General features: G+C 36.5%; 1 protein-coding gene across 2 annotated transcripts in view; it reads right to left on the bottom strand.

The window, feature by feature from the left end:
• Nucleotides 1-23,030, bottom strand: part of CNTLN (centlein) — a 585,894-nt gene extending 562,864 nt beyond the window's left edge. The window contains exon 1 of one of the 2 annotated variants that reach the window (XM_074197564.1): nt 22,858-23,030. The gene's annotated coding sequence lies outside the window, so the exon portion shown is untranslated. Of the gene's footprint in view, nt 1-9,007; nt 9,097-22,857 lie in introns of those variants that run through there. The other variant, XM_074197563.1, reaches the window with a different exon arrangement.
• Nucleotides 23,031-23,346: the final 316 nt, after the last annotated feature.

The raw sequence follows: 23,346 nt of genomic DNA, 5'->3' as shown, positions 1-23,346 counted from the left end.
CATCCCCAATAGTCCTGTTTCCTATTAAATCAGGCCATCAGACTAAAGGGAAAGCAAATGAGAAGAATGCCTTGCCTAGCACATTTTTCATGATAATGAACATAGTTGTGTAAGTCACTCCACTAGTTACTCTTAGAAACCCAAAGAAGACTGCCATTAAGATTATGAATGATTTTGATTATAATTACTACTACTACTACTACCACCACTACCACTATCAGCATTAGTACAACTACTAGTACTACTACTACTACTTTTACTACTACTACTACTTTTACTACTACTACTACTACTACTACCACAACCACCACCACTATCACTATTACTACTACTACTACTGGCCAACTGCTCTAATGATAAACTTGCTATAAAAGGAAAAAAAGAGGAAAACAGTCATAGCTGGGAGAAAATATTTCCCTAGCTTTGTCTTAAGGTACAAGTTACTTGAAAACCAATAATACAGGAAAGTGTCATATTATTCACAGGATATGAAAGGACAGGGGTATAACTAACTAAGGTAAATTTCTTGTTTAGGAAGCTGAATCAAGAGGATCCTAGTTGGCTCAAGGTAAGATTGTTCCCTCAACCTTCCCAGGGTTAGATATTCACCCTGTAGCAGTTACCAGGCTGTAGTTCATGACATTTCCTTGAACAGATTAGAGATATTGGTGATTTCAGATTTTCATAGCTGAAATCAAAACTCAGAGCAAAGTCAAGTTATGGTTTAACAAAGTTTTACTTCAAATAGCAAAATCTCAAACTAATATGATGCCTGACTTCCACACACATACATATATACATATATATATGTATATATACATGTATATACACACATATAATATCAGGTGTGAATGACAGTTCAATAAAATAAACACTCTCTCTTACTCCCTGGGAACAATTGATAAGCAGAGTTGATAAGCTCTGCAGATCAACCTTAAGAGATGCATGCAACACAATTTTATCAAGGTATTATTTCCATGAAAATATCAGAAATCTCAGAGATACAAGAGAAACGTAATTATAACATGAGCAAAACACAAATTCCACAATAAGTTTAGATGATAACAATGTAGGTAAATGTATTTTCAAATCATCTTTCTGTAACTGGAATATAAAAAAATCATAATGTTTTCACTAAAAATTGTTCATTATCTGACCTCAAACTGACAAGTTAAATTAGAGGCTGAGCATGTAAGCAGATTGGGAAATGCTTAGGTTTGAGAAGAACTGGCCATTCTCCCTAAGTATAAACATCACTTCAAGTGTTTTACCAATATATGATTCCTGGGATATCCAAAAATACCCACAGCAGATTACAGGATCTGGCAGAGCCTTCTCTGTTTGAAGACTGATTTAAACTGGAAGTCCAGGGTCGATCTTTGTAGTCTCCCCTGAAGTATGCACACACACATCCAGGACATTTTCCCTGCAGGTCTCTAGAAGGCTGTTCCTAGGAATCCCCAACCATATGGATCCAGATGGTGCTGACCCCTTGCAGGTAATGAATGTGTGGGAAAATCATCTCACTGTGACTTCTGATTTTATGTGACTTGAGCTCTTACTTAGACTTTCTCTTGACTGAAACAAATAATTTTATCCACTTATTAAATTTAACAACTTTCAAAATCTGAAACTCATGTTCATTCTGAACTGAAACTAAATTATAACTTCAGCTATATACTGCAGTTGTTTTGCAACATAGCTTCATGATCATTCATTTTATCACAAGTAACTTTTAAGCTCACAATTCTTATAAATTTGGAAAAGTAATGGTGAAAAATGATAATATTTGTTCTTCATTCTTGAAGAAAATATAACATCAGGGAGGAGATGCCACAGCAAAAAACTGAATTGCATTTGAGTTGAGGGGGTGCTGTGTTAAGTCACCAGCTTCATTTTCTCCTCCAGAACTATCTGTGTCCAGTACCCAGATATGAATCAGGATGACTGGAGATGGCCCCAGATGTAAGACAATCAGGTTTAAGTGACTTGCCCAAGTGAGTGACAAGTGTCATGAGGTCATATTTGAACTCAGGTCCTACTTGCCCCTATTTAAAAACACAACCAAAAACATGGGACAAACTGGGGAGTTGGGGTGGGGGTGGGGAAATAGCTGTTATTACTTATCCCTTTAAACTACAAAAGAACGGTAACAAGGAACAGTAATAAATTCTGACTAATTCATTGTAAATGAAATCACATAAGACAAATCTCATTAAAATTACTGGTAAATACATATAAGATTCTATTGGTTCAAATTCACAACTGTGATTATTAGGTCAGGTCAAAAAATGCTGGGCTAAATAAATAGTACAAGCCATTTTTGTTTAAGGTTCTCACTCTAGCATTCTAGACGGAAGACTGGTAAAGTATTATGATTTTTGACCTAGGCAAAAAGGGTCTAAGGCAGGAGTAGGGAACCTTTTTTCTGCCAAGGGCCATTTGGATATTTAAAATAATCATTCACAGACCATACAAATTATCAACTGAAAAATTAGCCTTCTATATTTGGTCCAACATTTAATTAGTTCACTCCTAAAAAGCTCCTCAGTTTTCATGGCAACAGACCAAATGTTACAGCCTGAGGGTTAGACTTCCCACCCTGGTCTAAGTAGCCTGTATCACCCTGACCTCAACTCCTCAAATCAAAGTCCTTAAGAATTTTAACAGGTATTAGGACTGTGCTGAGATCTAATACAGTGATTTCCAATTTGCACAATGTAAGAAAACACTAGCACTGAGAAATGAAGTAATCACAACAACCAATACTGAAACAGTACCTGATATATGGTATGATTTAGGTACTGGGCTAAGTATCACAATCATTATATTTTAGTCTTCCCAATAACCCTAGGGGTAGGTACTATTTCTATTCTCTTTACAGATTAACAAACAGATAAATATAAATAAAATAATATGCCTAAGGTCACTCAACCAATAAATTACTTGACACCAAGTAGCAATTGCAATTTGTACATTAAGTACTGCTTTACTAAAATTTTCCTAATAGGGAAACACATCTCACCTTAAATCAAGTAAAAAATCACCTCTAGTTTTAAAATCACAAATGCCATCATTTAAAAATCTCATTTTACAAAAGCATATAAGACACTAGGGGTTTTAAATCTAAAGCCAATTGTTATCAATTTGACTTATTTTTCAAAGATTCCTGGTAGCATTTTCTATATTCCTATAACTCTTTATTTTTATTTAAATCATTCAAAGAGGAATCTATTTCTTCATGTGCTTAATGCAGCCTTACTGTATACTTTAAAAGATAGTATTCTCACATCACCCAGAGGTATATGCCATTTTCTACAGCATAAACCTTGGGAAGGGGATTTTTAAGGACAACCACTCTCTGTTTAAAACTTGTAACAGAGGGGCGGCTAGGTGGTGCAGTGAATAGAGCACCGGCCCTGGAGTCAGAAGTACCTGAGTTCAAATCTAGCCTCAGACACATAATAATTACCTAGCTGTGTGGCCTTGGGCAAGCCACTTAACCCCATTGCTTTGCAAAAACTAAAAAACTAAAAAAAAAAAAAAAAAAAAAAAACTAAAACTAAAAACTTCTAAAAGGAAAAGCTTTCTCAAATCTCTCCTATTTAATTTCTCATTCACATTTGAAATTAGTAATAGAAATCATTTTACTGTACTTTTCATTTGGATTTTCAATACTTATAAATTATTTTTAAAATTAATCTCTTGATCAATATAACATTTAGTATCATATATAACTGATCAAAGAATATTGTGCTTCAAATATGAGATATCTTAGTTAAATCAGGTAACTAATAAAATTCTAGCATAAGATGATATACTGGTTTTTATGTATTTAAAGAAAATCAGAAGATCAACAAAAAGTATAAATTGCTATTGCAAAAAATAATACTGGAGAAGGTTAACACTGCATTCTAGCATTTTGGGTCTAACATATTTAGACCTTTATGGTCTAACATATTTAGAACCTTCCAAACTTAAGCTAAATATTTTATTCAAATAAATTCTAATATTCATTATGGTTGCAACAATATGTTGAGTGATCGATCAATTTACTGACAACCAAAAGAGATACTTAAGCTTGAGTAAAACATTAATAAGTTATTTCCATGTAGTTATCCTTATTACATTTAAAAATTTTGATTCTAAAATTCCTTGCCTTCATACGTATCAACCAAAAAATAAATCTTTCTATTTTAAACGTCTATATCTCTAGATCTTTTTTTCTGGTTTACTTAAATTATTAAGTTCAAAAAACATTCTTCAAAACTGAAGATTACTTTTAAGTCAGTCAAAAAATCTTTCTGTTTTTTGGAGGCAATTCTTATGAGTCAGATTTAAAATTCTTTGATAATCAAGAGCCATTTGTAGTTTCAATCTGTTTTTTTTACTCATTTCCTGCAAACATGTTCAATTCTCCTTTTTTTTCCTCTTTCCTCCTTAAAATAAAACACTCTCTGAGGAAAAAGTGATTAAAAGATGATCTACTTTTCACTTTTTCAGAATCTAGATCAGAGTTTTTTTCTGCTGATTCACTATTCCTTTCCTTTCTTTAAAATACCCAGATAACATGCTTTAACTTCCAAATCAAGAGGGTTGCATATTTCAGTTAACAGCACAGCTTATACAATATTTTACAATAATAGCATGTTTTTAAATATTAATTTGTGACTTTCTACATTGATTGCATTCAAAGTCAATATAGAAAAATCTTGTTCAAGTACACTTTAAAGACAAAAACTTTTGCAGTTTTTAAATAAATTGCTCTGGAGTTAAATATTAAGTGGAAGATGAAAATAAGGGTCAACAGCAATAAGTTATTTCTAATATTCCCCAGGACTAGTTTTGTCTTAAGAGTTATCTTTATGCTTCAAATTCTTCTTCTTAATGCAATACCTATTTCACAAATATATAATTTTTTAACATGATCATTTTTCAGACAAGAGAAACATCTAACTTGAGTCCTATGCTTAGATTTTTCTTTTTTCCTTATCTTTTTCCCCTCACAGGTATGCTGGTCTGTATCTTTTAACCCATCAGTTCCTTTCTTATGCCACCATGGACAACTCTTTTTTAAAGATACTTCCTGGGGTGGTTAGATGGAGCAGTGGAAAGAGCACTGGCCCTGGAGTCAGGAAGACCTGAGTTCAAATCCGGCCTCAGACACTTAATAATTACCCAGCTGTGTGGCCTTGGGCAAGCCACTTAACCCCATTGCCTCGTAAAAAAAATGAAATAAAAAAATAAAAATAAATAAAGATACTTCCTAATTTCTGGTTGAGACTAGTTGACAAAGCTATGTTAATAAATCAAGTGTCACGTAGATCATTGAAGTTTAGACCTGTTTAATGTACAACCTATTTTTGTTGTTCTAGAAACTCAAAAATATTCTAAATCCTGAGAAGGATAGTACAAGTGGCTTTAATCTACAAAATTTTTCTCAGAAGCCAAATAAATATGAATTTATAATTTCTAATATTTAAAATCTATTTTACTTAAGCAACTAAAAAGTAAGGATAGCATTTCACTCACTGTAAAGTTGTTCCTTGATTTAAACAAACTTCTCTCCTTTTGAGGTCAAGTACAAATGTAAACTGTCTTTGAAATCTTACTGAAGCTGACTTCTAGCAGTCTGACACTTTTAAAACTCAAATGAAAAACCTCCCTCCCTAAAACAATAAAAGCAGTCTGTATGTAATCTTTTATTCTCCTAAAACAAACTCTCCAAGTCTGAGGAACCAAGAAAGGCTTAATATCCACAAAGACAATCAATTCATTACCATTTTACAGTTTAAGAGTGATTATGTTCTATACAGATATCTTTATTTACTTTTCATGGTCACAAGACAATGAGCCATGTGTTTCAGCTGCATATCCTAGTCAGAGAATAGAACTAGTCTAGAACTAATAAGGGTTCAGGAATCCTGAAGGTTCATGGAATTCAAAATGGTAGTCAGTTTTAATTTGTTGATGGTTAAGCAAAAAAACTCATGGGTTGCCCAGAAATGTGGGTGCTTTGGTACAAATGAATTCCTCCTGGGAGGAATGCAGGGTTCCTCTATAGACACTTGTTTCTACAACTGGGTTCATAGTACCATATTCACCCAGTGTAGGTGAGGTTGTCCACAGGCTTAGTCCTTTTTTCAGGAACCCAATTTATGAAGTAATAAAGGGCAACATTTAGGGCAAAACCTGGAGACCATCTCTCTCTTATCAGTAATTTGAGTATGATGAAGTGGGACTCACAAGACAACTATCCAAACACTGAATACTGAGTATGAAGTGTCAAAAAGAAATTAGTGTACACATACAAAAACAAAAAACAAAAATCTCTTTTCAGACTAATTTTAGGACTTACATATCTTAGGCTGACTTTGCTCTTTATATTTGACTATTCTCTTTTATTCATTCCTTTCTAAAATGGGAAGTATATATATCTCCCTCTGAACTTTAAAATTAAAATCTCCCTTGAAGAAAGAATTTTTCAAAAGTTTAAGACCCTAACAAACACTCCTGGCCAAGCCAGAGGTGGCCCACTTAAGAAAAAATACATTTTCTATGGTTTAAGAATTCTAAAATAAATTTTCTAAGGTTTAAAAATTCCCTGAAAGGGGCAAACTTAGTGATGCAGTGGACAGAGTACCAGCCCTCAGGAGGATCTGAGTTCAAATTCAACCTCACATCCCTAACATTTACTTAGCTATGTGACCTTAACCCCATTGCTTTGCAAAAAGAATTCCTTGAAAGAATATTATTCTTTCTTGTCATAAGTCAAAACCACCCCCAAAAAAAAGGAAAAAAATTTTCAAGGGTTTAAACCCCTTGGACATCTTTAAAGTACTTATATGAAATCCAGTTTTATATGCAAAAAATATAGTTGATGATGGACTGTAGTTCAGAATAGAGGTTCAGGAAAATATTAGGATTAGATATAAAGAAGCAGGAATTACCAGTAAAGAGATGATACTTGAACAGAGTTCTCCAAGCAAGTCAGTATATAGAATAAAAAGAGATAAAGACCCAAAACAATATTACAGGACCATACACTTTTAGTGGGGATGACAAAGGAGATTGAGAAGAAATGGGCAAACAGGTAGAAGAACCAGGAAACAATTATTATCATGAAACTTTAAGAGTGGAATGAATATTCAGAAGACTAAGACTATCAAAGTTAAAGGTTAAAAAAAGATTGAGAAAAGACCATTAATTCAAAAAGAAGATCACGGTTAATTTTAAGAAAAAGCAGAATCAACTGATGAGGTTGAAAGCTAAACTGAGGGTTTAATAATAATGAGGGAGAGAAAATGATAAATGGTGTTATAAATGGTGTTCCAAGGAGTTCAGTTATTAGCTGCCCTAGATAATTAGAAAAATTCTCTGGGGGGGGGGGGGGGGGGGGGAGGGCAGGGAAGTAAGGAGGAGGTAATAGAAGGGGAAATTGGTGTTTCTTTTTTTAAAAAGAATGAGAAAGGCAGGGGGCCTACTTACTCATAGGTTGTAAGGAAGGAATCAATCAATAGGAAGAGACTGAAGATTAGAGAGTGGGGATGATAGTAGAGACTATAGAAGAGGATGAGATCAATGGTGTCATACAGAAAGGTTAAGACATTTAGCAATGAGAAGAATCACCTTGAGATGCTTGCTAATGGAGAAGAGAAGAATGACTTCAACAAGTCATAAAAGATTAAATCTCTTTCAATGCAACAAGGCAGGGTTTTAACAATTTAGATTATTAGGTACTGTATGCAAGCATGAATTTAGCAGTCTTATTTTCCCAAATTACTATTACATAGTGAAATGCTGGTATGGTGTTCTTCAGTTAATTTATAGTGCCTTTGAAGATTACAAATGTTGTAGGAAGTCTGTCTTAGGTCTGCAAAATTCCAGTGTTATCTGCCTAAAGGAGGCTGCAGATAGGACCTGTTTTTCTCTAAAAATGATACTTAAATGTTATATAAAATAAGTTTTTTGCCCATCATTAATAGAGCTGAGATGAAATTACAGTCATTTCAAGCAAGATAGTCTAAGCTAAGTTAAATGACAGGAATGGGAGATGACCTCTAAACATGTACTACTTCTCCTGTTGTTATATTTTTCCAAACAAGTAAGGCATCTAAAGACAGCTTTGACACAGGCACTGCTTTCTAGATCCTTACCACCTAATGAAAAAAAATTATGAATACAACAGTTATGACATAGAGGAAACTGTGATAAGTCCAAATGAAAGATTAAAGAAACTGAAAAATATGAAGGAGACATTACTTCCAGTTGGGTGGGCAGAGGGGTGGTCAAGAAAGCTTCATAGAAGTATTAGCCTGAGCCAGGCCCAGTAGAAAGACCAAAAGGCAACCCTAAGGTAGGAAATTGAGAGAGCCTTTTCATAAGTAAAAGAAGTCCAATGCAGTGGATGAAGTATTAGACCTGGAGTCAGAAAGATAAAGGATCAAATCTCTCTAAAGATATTCACTTATATGAGTGACCCCAGGGCAAATCACTTCACCTCTCTAGGCCTGTTTCCTCACATAAAATGGGAGAGTTGAGTATGATTGTTTCAGGTCCCTTCACTCAAAATCTATGATCACTGATAAAGGAGAAACGCTATTAAGATCATCCATCCAATTGTTGAGATACCTTGCTAAATAAAAAAATACATAATTTTTTAAAACCTGCTTCACATAACAGAATGACATTTTAAACAATGAAGGAAAAACAAGGAAAATGAAATTCTTTAATATTTTCAAAATAGTGTGAGCACTTCTTCCACTGACCCAGATTACCATTTTTCTCAGTAAATGTTCTACTTGATTTACTGTGGCCAAAAAAAATACATCACCATGCAGTCAACTTGGTGATTAGCCTCTCCAAAATGATTTAGGCTGGTCTGAAATTACAGAGCTCAGCCCCAAGTCTCTCCCCAAAGCTCTCCCAGTTTGAGAGGACCTACCAAAAGGTTGAAGTAAATTAGAATTGCCTTCAAATATTTATTCAAAATAATCCTAGAACTCACCTGTCCACAATCAGACTGACTGCTTCTGTGAGATTTGGGTTTGCTTCATGAAGGCGTTTCCACAAAGACCACACAAATTCTTTGTCAGCCTTAAAGGAAAAATAAAAGAAATTTCTTCTTTTAAAAAAATGTACGCCCTTCAATTTTAAAGAAGAGTACAACATCAGGGAGGTGGTGCCATGACAAGCACATGAATTGGATTTGAGAGGGGTGAGACTGTGCTAAGTCACCAGCCTCACTTTCTCTTCCAGAGCCATTTGGGTCCAGTAGTCAGATCAGGCCTAGGATGGGAGGCAGTCAGGGTTAAATGACTTGCCCAAGGTCACAGAGATAAAAAGAGTCAAGTGTCTGAGGTCAAATTTAAACTCCCATCCTCCTAACTCCAAGGCCAATGCTCTATCCACTGTACCACCTAGCTGCTCATCTTCTTTAAAATATTATGCTTTGCAATGCAACAATTAGAGATTAAGAAATTCTTGTTGTTCAGTCATTTTTCAGTCACAGTCAACTCTCAGAAACCCCATTTGGGGTTTTCTTGGCAAAGAACCACTGAAGTGATTTACCATTTCCTTATCCACTTTATTTTACAGCTGACAAAACTGAGGCTGACAAGGTTAAATGACCTGTCCCAGAGTTACATAGAAGTCAAATTTGAACTCAAGATAGCGGAGTGTTCATAGTTTCCTACTGCACCAATATTAAATATATTATTTCCCATCTTTCCCGCTCCTTTCAGCAAAATTTAATGCTAGATAAATCAATCATATCTCCAACTGGATTATAAAGGTATCCTGTCATTATTTATTGATTCACTATATTGTGTACCTACCACATGGAAAATATTAAAATAAATTTTTCAAGAGAATGATTTTTTCTGACCACAATGATTTTCAGCTTTCATAAATTTCTTATCTAAAATCTATTTAATGGTTCACACTTTTTTAGTTGTTTTGGTCATTTTGATACTTGAGCTCTGCTTCTGAGGCAAAGGGGGCACAGTCCCAAGCTTTTTGTGCTGGGGATGGGACTCTGGTCCATGGCTTATAGCTTGTCTATGGGTTTTTTTTCAGGTGCTAGCAGTTTGTTCCCTGCTTTAGGGCAGCCCAACCCAGTCTCATTTGCCCTAGCATTCCTGAGCTCAAACTTTATTTTCCAAGCAGGGGTTGGAACCCTCCCTGATAGCCTGCTATACCACTGACTTGATAAGCCAGAATCTGAGCTGTGCTGTAGCCTCCTGCTGGCATTACAGCTCTCCTGTCTACACTGGGCTATCTTTAGAAGCCCTTTTACAGTGATACAGATGCTTCTAAAGTTCCTTCATGATACCTTGAGTTAAGCATTACATTCTATTTTTTGGGCTTCTGTCATTTTAGGGTCTGTTTAGAGATTGTTTATTCTGAGAGGGACAGTAAAAATGTCATCTCAAAAGAGGAAAGCAATGACAAAATGTCTACATGTGAACCCTCAAAGGAGTTTTCAAATTATTCTCAAATCCAAAAAGACCTCTTAGAAGAGCTCAAAAAGGATTTTTAAAAACCAAAGAAGAAAAGAAGAAAAACTGAGAAAAGAATTGAGTCATGCAGAAGATTTATGAAAAATTGACTTTAGAAATAATACTTTTAAAAGTAAAGTTGGGGGTGGCTAGGTGGCACAGTGAATAGAGCACCGGCCTTAGAGTCAGTAGTACCTGGGTTCAAAACCAACCTCAGACACTTAATACATACCTAGCCATGTGGCCTTGGGCAAGCCACTTAACCCCATTGCCTTGAAAAAATCTAAAAAAAAAAATTGACCAAATGGAAAAGGAAACACAAAAGTTAATTGAAGAAAATAAAACCCTAAAAGCAAGAATTTGACAAATGGAAACAAATGACTCTGAGACACCAAGATTTCACCAAACAAAATCAAAATGCTGAAAAAAATAGAAGAAAATGTAAAGTATTGCTCAGGAAAAATGACTGACCTAGAAAATAAATCCAGGAGATTATTGGTCTACCTGGAAACCATGATCAGAAAAAGAGCCTGAACAATATCATGTAGGAAATTATCATGGAATACTGCCCTAACATCCTAGAAGAGGAAGATAAAATAGTCCTTGAAAGAATCCATTAATCATCCCCATCCCCCGCCCCCCAGAATAAGATCCAAAAGTCAAAAATTTCAAGGAATACTGCAGCCAAATTTCAGAATTCTCAGTTAAAGGAGAAAATACTTCAAGCTGCCAAAATAAAAGCAATTTAAATACCAGGGAGCCACCAACAGGATTACACAGGATGTTGAGTCCGGAGGAGGGAACTCAGGCCGACATCAATATGATGCATAAGCTGGTTCGTTTATTGATCACAGGATAAATACTTTTATACTCTATATTTACGTAACCAATTACATAAGCGTTTTAGCAAGCATTTTTTTCACATGCATATCCTTGTGTATGTCTTAGGTGATTGTTTTGAGAACCAAACAGTGTTTTGATAAACAGAATGAAGATTGTTTTGAGAACCAAACAGTGATCTGATAAACAAAGTGCAGAAGGTAATTATCTCAGAATGCACTATCTATCTGAGCCTGGGAATACACCTAGTTAGCTCAGACATGCAGCTACTCCCTTATCTATGCTCTGAAATACATCTTGCTGGTTAAAGCACATAACTATTTCTGTGTTAACCCTTCATAGCTCTTAGCCTGGAATACATATGACACAACAACAGGACTTAACAGCTTCAACATTAAAGGATCAAAAGGTCTGGAATATAATATTCTGAAGGACAAAGGAGCCTGGATTATAACGACGAATCAACTACCCTGAAAAAAATCAGGGGAAAAAGATGAACTTTCAATAAAATAGAGAACTTTCAAATTTATATGACAAAAAAAAAAACCAGAACTGAACAGAAAATTTGATCTTCAAATTCAAAACTCAAGAGATACATTAAAAAATGCAAACAGAAAGAAAAAATGTTAGGAAGACAATACCTGTAACTCTTGAGAACCATAATATTATCTTTGAAAGGAACATAATTAGACAGAGGGTGTGGGTATTTCTCTTGGGAGAGTACTTGGACAGAGCGTGTGGGTATAAGTTGATCAAGGTATGATGGCACTGTAGCTCATGAGTTATAGTCTAATGGGACAGCTGGAAGGAGGGTACTTGGACAGAGGATGTGAGTATAAATTGATGTTTATGACTATTGATACTTCTATCAGGACAGTTAAAAGAAATATACTTTGGGGGCAACCAGGAGGTGCAATGAATAGAGCACTGGCCCTAGTACTTGATACTTACTAGCTAGCTGTGAGATCTTGGGCAAGTCACTTAACCCCATTGCCTCACCAAAAAAAAAGTATACTTTGACAGAGGGTGTAGGTAGAGGCAGACATAAAACAATTAAGACTTGAAAAAAATGATTATAATGGGAAAAGAAGGTGGAGGCATTACAGGATAATTAGCACAACTTAAAGAGGCACAAAAGACCTATTATAGTAGAGGGAAAATAGGAAAAGTATAAACACTAAGTAAATCTTACTCTCAACAGATTTGGCTTAAAGAGGGAATGAAGCATTTCCAATTTAGTTTAGAAATTTATCCTACCCTTCAGGAAAGTAGGAAGGAACAGGGAAAAGAAGTGTGAGGCAAGCAACAGTCAAAAATGAAAAAAATGGTGAGGGGGACAAGGGGAAAGGAGGAAGATAGGATGGAGGGAAAGAAAAAAAATTTTGCAAAAATAAAATCAATACAACCAAGATTAGAAGAAAACCGGTGAGAAACAATTTTCATAGCTTGTATTTCTGAAAGAAATAATGAACATATGGACCTTGGAAAACCTGGAAAGACTTTCATGAACTGATGCTGAGTAGATGGTGAGTAGAATCAAGAGAACAATGTACACATTAAGAGCAACACTGTGAGATGACCAACTATAAGGGATGAGGTCCTTTCAGTTGTTCAATGATCAAGGATAATTCTGAGAGACTTGTTATGGAAAATGCCATCCAAATCCAGAGGAAAATCTATGGAGGCTGAATGTGCAAAGCACACTATGTTCATTTTTTAAAACATCTTTTATGTTGTTTCTTTCTCTCTCATTATCTTTTCCCCCCTTAGTTTTAATTCTTCTTTTACAACATGTCTAATATGGAAATATGTTAAACCTGATTGTACATGTATAACCTTTATCAGATTGCAAGCTGCCAGGGGCAACAAAGGAAGAGCAAGGGAAGAGAATCTGGTAGAAAACTGTGGAGTTCAAAAACTTTTAAAAGGATGAATGTTGAAAACTATCTTTAAAAGTAAATATGGAAAAAATAAGGGGAGGAAAAAATAAAAAAATAAAATAAAATAAAATCTATTTAAGAATACAAAGAAACATGGAAGCACAACACTGGTCTCAGCGTAACTCCTAGAAGATACCACCTCAAATCCTCAAATAATGTGTCAAATATATTATTAGTAAAACGGGAACAAGAAGAAAAGAAAATGGAAAAAAACTCCACAAAAATATTTCTGTTCAGAAGCAGTGGCAGAGTACTGGCTTTAAACACTCAAAACATCTTCATCATTCACCTAAGGTTGACCCCCATCTGCCTTGCATCCCATATAACAGTCGATCACATCTCCATGACACTGAGACAGAAAGATTTTGTAATCATAGTCATTTCCCCTAACCCAACAAGGAGATCCAGCAAGGAAATCCTTGCAAATGGAAGGAGGTGTTAAATCTCAGCAGTAATCAAATCCTTTAGATAGTAACCAGAAAAAGAAATTAAAAAAACTTCAAGGGGTTATTGGGGATCCTGTTCCTGTTCCTGTACCTCATCAGAAGACAAGTTATCAGTGAGACAATGAGTAAGATCAACAAAGAAAGCTAGGGGATAAGTCAAGTTCCCAAGTAGAAAAGAAGAGATGATTCAAAGAAAGGAATAAGTCAAGAAGACAAGAAAAGATCACAAAAGAGAAAAAAATTACTATTTAACAGAAAAATGATCCAAAACTCTCAAATAAAAAGGAAAAGAAAAACTTCTGTAGAAGCATATCTTCCAGAATTAGCTAATCAATATCAACAAATGTAAATGAATTTTTAAAAAAAACAGAAAAATTTAAATTAAGAATGGTTAAGGGGAGGGGAGATAGTTCTCAAAAAAAAGGCAAGTAAAGAAAAAAGCAATTTAAAATGGATTATAGGGAGATGGCTAGGTGGCCCAGTGGATAAAGCACCCACCCTAGAGTCAGGAGTACCTGGGTTCAAATCCGGTCTCAAACACTTAATAATTACCTAGCTGTGTGGCCTTGGGCAAGCCACTTAATCCCATTTGCCTTGCAAAAAAAAAAAAATCTAAAAAAAATTTAAAAAAAATAAAATAAAATGGATTATAGGCAATCTCTTCCTTGAAGCAGAGATTACATAAAAGAGAATGGTAGATATAAAACTCAAATAAATTGAAAATAAATAACAATGTTATTGTAGCATTAAAAAGTATATGCATAATAAACAAATCAAAGCATCTGATCCTGATGTGATGCATAATTTGACATAGTTTTTCAAGAAAAAAATGAAATGTCTGAATACCATATAATAGGAAATAATTCAAGAAAATCATCCAATGCTATTGAAAAAAGTAAATAAAAAATTAATTGGTTGATAGAATTCAAAGAACAATAAAGAAAAACTGAACTTTTGTCACTAAGAAATGTCTTGATTAAGGTTTAGAATTTCAATGTTTATCAACAAACATTTTAAGTAGACATAAGACCTTTAGCTATCAAGGAAAAAATTCAATTTGCCCAGAATCATTCCTTGTCTGAGAAAAAAGAGAGAAAGAGAGAGAGAATGAGGGGCAGCTAAATTAGTGCAGTGGATTGAGCACCAACCCTCAAGTCAGGAGGACCTGAGTAATTACCTAGTTGTGTAACTTTGGGCAAGTCACTTAACCCCATTGCCATAAATAAATAAAAACTAAAAAAAAATTTTTAATTTAAAAAATTTTTTGAAAAGAAAGAGAAATTGAAATATAATCATCTGAAAAGCAAGAGTCAACAGGATGAATCTCAAAACAGTCTATCACAGAAAGGTGAATCTATTCATCAACTAAAACAGAAGGAATTTCAACAAAAGTAAATCATCCAGAGAATCTAAAGATTAGCAAGCCATTGGATAGATATTTTAAATTGTAGAAACAATTGTAAAGAAAAGTAAAATAGTAAATAAGTAAAAAGTAAATAAAGTCAACATGTCTAAGCAGGGAAGGCTTACAACTGGTTGAGTACTCTCCATCAACTCCAATAACTTTAAAGCCAGATGAAGATAGGATTTCAAAAACAATTTTCTTGCACTGAACAAAGAAGATCAAGTGGTAGCAAGGATCTCAGAAACTTAATGACTTAAGATGGATAAAGAAGTAGAGAGGAGGCAGCTAAGTGATGCAGTAGGGTCCAGGTGTCAGGAGGACCTGAGTCCTAATCCAGCCTCAGACACTTAATAATTGCCTAGTTGTGTGTCCTTGGGGAAGTCATTTAACCCCATTGCCTTAAATAAGGAAAGGAGTAAGAACTGAATTAATAGCTCAGAGATAAAATTTTACCTCATAAATGGATTAGTATTACCTGGGATGAGGAAAAAGGGTACTAGAGTCCTGGCTCTGTAATACAAAAAGCAAGCAAAAGTTAGAAGTTAGAGACTGCCTCTTGAGAGGAGAAGTCTCTTTGTTTCTTTGATCTGAGAAAAAGGAGGAAAAGCATGATAAAAATCATATAAGGGAATGGATCTGGGATTGTCACTTGGAGATAGGTACTGTCACAAAATGAAAGGATACTGATATCCACTCACATAAAGTAGGGGGGGAAAGGCACCATAATATTTTGTCAGGTGATCATCTGTACCCCTAAATAAATCAGAAATGTTGCCACTCCAGCAAAGGTCTGTGAGTTCCTAAGTCATTTAATTTCCAAGAGTAACCATGGAACATGAGTCCAGAGAAATCACATAAGATCCTTACAGTCAATAATGCTCAAGTTCATAATCTCAACCTTACACATATAGCATGTCTCTAATGTGTTATATAATGCAAAGTAAATGTAAGGTAAAATGTGTCTTGCTATGTATCTCCTCACTCTCCCGTATAGTATCCATCTAATCCAGGGAGGGGGCAGGGCTAAGGAAAGTTGCAGCCTCACTTTGTCCTCTAGAGATATCTGGCTCCAGTGGTCAAATATGGATCAGGAAGAATGGAGATAGCCCTGGATGCAGAAGGAGACCTTAGTCTTTTTAAGTCTTTAACAAGTTTCAGTTAGTTTGGTTGAAGCTAGTCCATTTAATGACTAAAGCTGGAAAGAAAGAAATTAAGCAAAGAATGGCTTCTTGGGATGGCTAGGTGGCTCAGTGGATAGAGCACCAGCCTTGGAGTCAGGAAGACCTGAGTTCAAATCTGCCCTCAAACACTTAATAATTACCTAGCTGTGTGGCCTTAGCTAAGTCACTTAACCTCAATGCCTTGTAAAAAGAAAACAAAAGAAAGAATGGCTTCTTTTGCATTGTAAAAAAGGAAATCAATCTGGAATGGAAGACCCTGATGGTTTCTGCTCAAAACAGAGACAATAGCTAGTTACATTCACTGTGAAACAATCATGGCCCAAATAATGACCAAGTGAGGCTAGGTATGGGATATACCCAGACCACATCATCAGAAAACTATTGAAGGCCACAGTTATTGGGAGATGGTTGTACAATTTATGGTATATTAATAGAATATTAGAAAACTAAAAGGAAAAGAAATATGAAGAATGTAGAAAAACAAAGATATTTTGCTGTGATGTGGGATGAAAAAAGTCAAAAGTACAATATAATCAATGATTGTAACAATGCCAATAAATTTAATATGAAGATATGACAAATAGTTCCAAAACTGAAGGACACATTCCTATAAACCATTAATAACTTAATTTATTTGAGTATGAATTTTGTAAAAAAAAGAATTTTTCTGAATAGTTGTTATTTGTCATGTCAAAATAAAAATAAAAACATTTAAAAAGTAAAAAAGTTTAAATGGGGGTCTTTATTTCAAAAAGTTTATTTCAAGCAATAATATCCAAAGCAATTTCTCTTATTAAAAATGGGGTCAGTTCACAGTTCATCTGCAGAGTCTATGTAAGATAAGTATACTGATGAAACAGATCTAAAGTGTTACCTGTTCAACAGAATTATGAAAGTTTGGACAATAAGCATTCTTAGTACAATTGACTTTCCTGATGAAAATTATCTAGACACTCTTTTAAGCGCTTATGGATTTTGTTTAGGAAGATTTACAATATTACCCAGCTTTATACAATCAATGAAATGCCATCCAAATGGAGAACTACTGGAAGATCTTATTAAGAATCCCTCTTTCATTTGGACTCTCCCCACAACATCCTCCCATGATAATGGCAAACACCATTGGGAAGCATATTTCCCTATTTTATACCTTGATTGATGCTAATAATAAAAATTACAAAAATAATAACAAGCATTTATTGAGTGCTTTAAAGTTAGCAAAGCTCATTTCAAATATAATCCCATCTGATCCTTACATCAACTCTGAGATCTAAATACTATCCACTATCCCCATTTCACAGATGAGGAAACTGAGGCAGAGGTAAAGTGGCTTGCCCTAAGGTTACACAGTTAGTAAGTCTATAAGGTTTAATTTGAATTCAGGTCTTCCCTAACTCTTTTTTTTTTTTAGGTTTTTGCAAGGCAAATGGGGTTAAGTGGCTTGCCCAAGGCCACACAACTAGGTAATTATTAAGTGTCTGAGACTGGATTTGAACCCAGGTACTCCTGACTCCAGGGCCAGTGCTTTATCCACTGCACCACCTAGCCGCCCCCTCCCTAACTCTTTAAGTCGAGTATTCTATCCACTGCATCACCTAAGAAAAAAAGCTATTTCTGTTGTTAAATCTTTCAAAGAATTTTGTATGATTTTGACATATGCATGGAAAACATATTATAGTGATGTTTTAGCCTGAAAATAAAAGACTTTTTCTATATTCAACAAACAAAAAGCACAGCAGAATCCTCCATTCTTTACAACTTTCAGTCAACTGGCAATGAAAAGATGCAGCATGATGTTGAAAATTGTTTCCAGAAGACTGTTTGTTCTTAAGCTTTTATCAAAAAATTTTTAAAAGGAAGGAGATTTAGCAGCATCAGATCTCAAACTATGTTATAAGACAGTAATTATGAAAACTATCTGGTATTGGCTAAGAAATAGAAAGGTATATCAATGGAACAGAATAGATATACAATTTACAGTAGCAAATAAATATAATAAACTTGTTTTGAACAAGTACAAATGCCTAAGATTTGGGAATAAGAATTCATTAGTTGGTAAAAATTGTTGAGAACCAGAAAGCACTGTGGCAGAAAATGCATCAATATCTTACACCACTTACCAAAATAAGTTCAAAAGGATACATGACCTAGATATAAAGAGATATTACAAGAAAAACAGAAGAATATGGAACATATTGTTTATCAGACTTACAGATATGTGAGCAATTTATAAACAAGAGATATAGAGCAAAGTTAGGTATAAAATGGATAACTTCAATTTCAAAAAACTTAAAAGAGACTTGTACAAATAAAACAAATGTAGCCAAAATCTGAAGGAAAGCAGAAAATAAGGGGGAAAATTTTATAGTTGCTCAGACAAAAGTCTCAAATCTCAAATATAAATAGAACTTTTCCAAATATAAAATACAAGTCAAATTCCTATGTGACCAAAGGATATGAACAGGCAAATTTTTCAATGAAGAAATCAAAGCAATTTAAAGTTATGCAAAAAAATGCTCTAAATCATTATTGATTAGAGAAGAGCAAAATAATCTTGAAATATCTATCAGACTGGCTAAAATGACTGAAGAGTAAAGTGACAAATGTTGGAGAAATGAAAAAATTGAGACACTAATTTACTGTTGGTGGAATTGGGAACTAAACAAACCATTCCAGAAAATGATCTGGAATTGTGCCCAAAGAGTTATTAAAATGCCTAATCCCTTTGATCTTACACTAGGTCTATTCCTAAATAAGATTAGGGGATAAGTTCTAAAATGTTTATAGCATCTCTCTTTGTGATCGCTAAGAACTGTAAATTGTAGTGATACCCACCCAACCAACAGGGGAATGGTTGAACAATTATGGTATATGATTATGATAAATATTATTGTGCTATAAGAAATGATGAACTGATCTTAGAAAAACACAGAAAGACACGAAATGAGCAAATCCAAAAGAATATTGAATACAGTAAGAGTAATATTGTTTTAAGAATGACTTTGAAGGAATAAGTCATTTTAACTATTATAATATCCAAATTATAGTTAATTTAAAGAATTATAGTTAAAGACATATTAAAATAATATATTATAATAATATATTATAATATAATATATATTAAATTATAGTTAAAGAACATATGAAGAAAGACACTATCTACATCCAAAAGAAATGATAAACAGAAGTACTCATAGAATAGTTTTACATATATGTAGATAGATAGAATATTTATATATAGATATAGATATATATCTATTTGTGTCTAAAGGTAGCCATCTGAGAGTGGATTAGGGAAGAAAAAAAGAAATTGACTTGATAAATTTATTACATATTTAAAAGGAATAGCAAATTGTACATAATAATTTGCAGTTTCATATTCAAGCATCTTTTTATTGTACTATGTTATGGAACTTATTTTATTTCATAAATGAAAAAATAATTTTAAAAAAGTCTTCATCACTTATATAGGTCATTTTTACAAAAATTTTGCAGAGATAGGAAAGAAAGTAAATGGGACAATGATTTGTTTCCTCAGTTTTTTTTTTAAGTAATAAAATCCAGGAATTTTTTTTTCTAAATAATACTCCCTCTTTTAGACAGATATCTTGCACACTGATCCCTAGTTATCACTAGGATGACATCAATATCCGAGGCATCTTGAAATGGAAAAGCACATAACAGGAATTATTAAGCTGAAACGCATTTATCAGTGAAGAATTATGAAGGATATACAACATAAAAAATGTTCTCAAATAAATATATTACTGGAAAAAATGAGTTGATCATATAACAAGAGTGAAGATCAAACAATGAAAATTCCACGTTCTCTACTAGTCTATGCACAATATCAAGAAAATTTTTAAAAGGAAAACCCAGGGCAGCAAGAGTGGAGGGCCCACACAAAGATGAGAGCCAAACAGAAAGGAGAAAATATGGTAGGTTGTAATCCGTATTCTCACTGGAGTAACCACCCTGAACTTTCAAGAGGCCACTGGTGGTACAATGGATAGAGTGTTTGGCCTGAAGTCAGAAGACAGTTGAAAGTCAACCTCAGCCACTCATTATTAAGTGAGTAAAGTAGACACTTAACTACTGCGTGACTCATTTTCCTCCACTGTAAAATTGGAATAATAATGCACCTATCTCACAGGGTTATTGTGAGGACCAAATGAGACAATATTTGTAAAATTGCTTGGCATAGTAGCTAGCACTTAAGTAGGTATCATGTAAATGGTTCATTCCCTTTCCTGTTTTAGTTTTGATCAGATCATAGATTCATTACAATTTCAAAATCATCACAAAGTAGTTTAGAAACTGTGGTAAAAGAAAGCTAGGGTGTAGTTGGAACAGGTAGGAGGAAAGGTAGCATCAATTTTCCATTAACCTCTGTGGAAATCAAAATAGCCCAGTTAGTCCTACTATGGCTTAATTTCCTTACACAGAAATGAAAAATAAAGGGTTCTTTTTCTTTTCCATCAAATTCCTTGAATAGTTAAAATGATGAAAGGATTTTTCATGAAAATCAGATTAATTTGCATTTATTTAGTAGGCAAGTGTTGTATGTTGTCTCTCCTGATAAACTCTCTGAGAACAATGACTTTCCTTTTTTGTCTTTTGAGCCTGTTACCAGATCCATTAGATGACACTTAATAAATGCTTGCTGACTGATAAACTGGGCTCAAATTCAGGTTTACTACTCTCCTAGCTATGTATTCTTCATATAATCAAGCCATTCCAACTCTCTCATTTTCAAAACAAAGGGTATTAAGCCAGATCAAGGAAGTGATTTATTTTGGAGTCAAGGGACCCCACTTAAAGTCCTAGTTTTGACAGATACTACAACAAAGTAAAGTGAAAAAAGGGCCAGATTTGGACTTGAGGTGAGTTTGAACTTTAACTATACCATGGTACTACCTGTAGGATCTTTACAGTCTTCTCATCAGTTAAAAAAGGAGGCAGGGCAGAGAGCAGCTGGATCAGAGGACATCTGAGGTCCTGTCAAGGTCTTAATCAATGACTCTCCAAACCCATTTCCTCATCTATAAAATGAGAATTTGAGAGTTCAGGCCTGAGTGATTTCTCAGACCCCATACCTCCAGCTCTGAAATTCCATGATCTGTTCACTGGCCCCAGTTAGCATTTTGGTTGCCAAAAGCATCCAATCATCAGCCTGAATTGCTGTGTAAGGAGAGGGGAACATCACATGTCACACGTCATGGTCAAGTCTAAGAACTGGAGGATAAGAAGATAGAAGGGGAAGGACTGAAAGATAAAGAAAGAGTCTGGGATCGCTGAGAATAAAGTTTCAAATTGGGCTTTGTGGTCCAAAGACCTGAGCTGGAAGCCTACTGGGCAATCTTGGAAAGCCACTCCCCGCTCTGTGGCTGGAAAAAAATCATCTCTGCAAGTTCCTTCATACTCTCAAGTCCATAGAAGGAGGCACCAGGGAACTTGACCTCCTCCAGTCCTGGCTGGGTGGAGAGGATGAGGCTGGCCAGGGGAGGGAGGGGAGGGAGGCCAGGTTAGGAGCTGAGGACAGAGGGGAAGGGAAGGAGGAGGCAAGGGGAGGGATGGCAGGGGAATGTGAGGCAAGGGGAGAGGCTGAGGACAGGGGAGGAGGAGGAGGAGGAGGAAGAGGAAAAGGGGGGAGGGGGGATGTGAGGCAAGGCCAGGGGGAGAGGACAGGGTGAAGGGGGGAGGGAAGGGATGGGAGGAAAGGGGGAGGGGAAAGAAGAAAAAGAAGAGAGGAAGATAAAAAAGGAGGGGGAGACAAAAAAGGGGAGAGAAGAAGAAAAAAAGGGAGAGAGGGAAGGAAGGGAGGGGGAGGGGGAGGGGAGGGGAGGGGAGGGGAGGGGGAGGGGAAGAAAAAGAAGAGAAGAAGGGGGAGGGGAAGAGGGAGAGGGGGAAGGGGAGGGGAAGAAGAAAAAAGAAGAGATGATAAAAAGGAGGGGGAGACAAAAAGGGGTGGGAAGAAGAAAAAGAAGAGAAGATGATAAAAAGGAGGGGGAGACAAAAAGGGGAGGGAAGAAGAAAGAGAAGAGAAGATGATAAAAAGGAGGGAGAGATGAAAAGGGGAGAGAAGAAGAAAAAGGGAGAGAGAGAGAGGGAAGGGAGGGGAAGGGGAGGGGGAGAATAAAAAGAAGAGAGGAAGGTAAAAAAGGAGGGGGAGATAAAAAGGGGAGAGAAGAAGAAAAGGGAGAGAGAAGGAAGAGAGGGGAAGGGAAGGGGAGGGAAGAAGAAAAAGAAAAGAAGATGATAAAAAGGAGGGGGAGACAAAAAGGGGAGGGAAGAAGAAAAAGGGAGAGAGAGGGAAGGGAGAGGAAGGGGAGGGGAAGAAGAAAAAGAAGAGAGGAAGGTAAAAAAGGAGGGGAGATGAAAAGGGGGAGAGAAGAAGAAAAAAGGAGAGAGGGAGGGGAGGGGAGGGGAGGGGAGGGGAGGGGAGGGGAGGGGAGGGGAGGGGAGGGGAGGGGAGGGGAGGGGAGAGGAGAGGAGAGGAGGGGAGGGGAGAGGAGAGGAGAGGCGGGGCGGGGCGGGCCCCAGTACCTGGCAGCGGCGCAGCTCCTCCCGGACGCCCCTCAGCTCCTCCTCCAGCAGCTGCGGCCCGGCCGAGGCCGCTCCCCGCGCGGGGCTCTTCCCCCAGGGCGGGGCGGTGGCCCCGGGCCCGGGGCCCCGGGTGGCCCCTCCGGGCGCCGCCAGCTCGGCGGGCCGGGCCTCGGCTGAGCCGCCCCGGTTCCCTCGGGCCGCGGCGCGCTCCCCGCGGGGCCGGCTCCGGCACGCGCCCCGCCCCGCCCCGCCCCGCGCGGCCCCGCCCCCAAATTGGGGAGAGCCGGCGCCGACCGGCCGAGGGGGCGGGGACGCGGAGGCGCCGCTCTCCGGCCGAGTGGCCTCCTGCAGCCCCCGCCCCCCGCCCGGGAGCCGCTGGCTGCGCGTGCGCCGCCCTTTTCCCGCCTCGACCCGTTAGCCCCACCCCTGCCCCCGCGCCTCTGGGCCGCGGCCCGAGAGGCGGAAGTGCCGCCGAGCCGCGCACGCGGG

Source organism: Macrotis lagotis, chromosome 8 (genome assembly GCF_037893015.1).
Source record: "Macrotis lagotis isolate mMagLag1 chromosome 8, bilby.v1.9.chrom.fasta, whole genome shotgun sequence".
NCBI classification, from domain to species: domain Eukaryota; kingdom Metazoa; phylum Chordata; class Mammalia; order Peramelemorphia; family Peramelidae; genus Macrotis; species Macrotis lagotis.
This window is presented reverse-complemented; position numbering and strand designations above follow the sequence as displayed.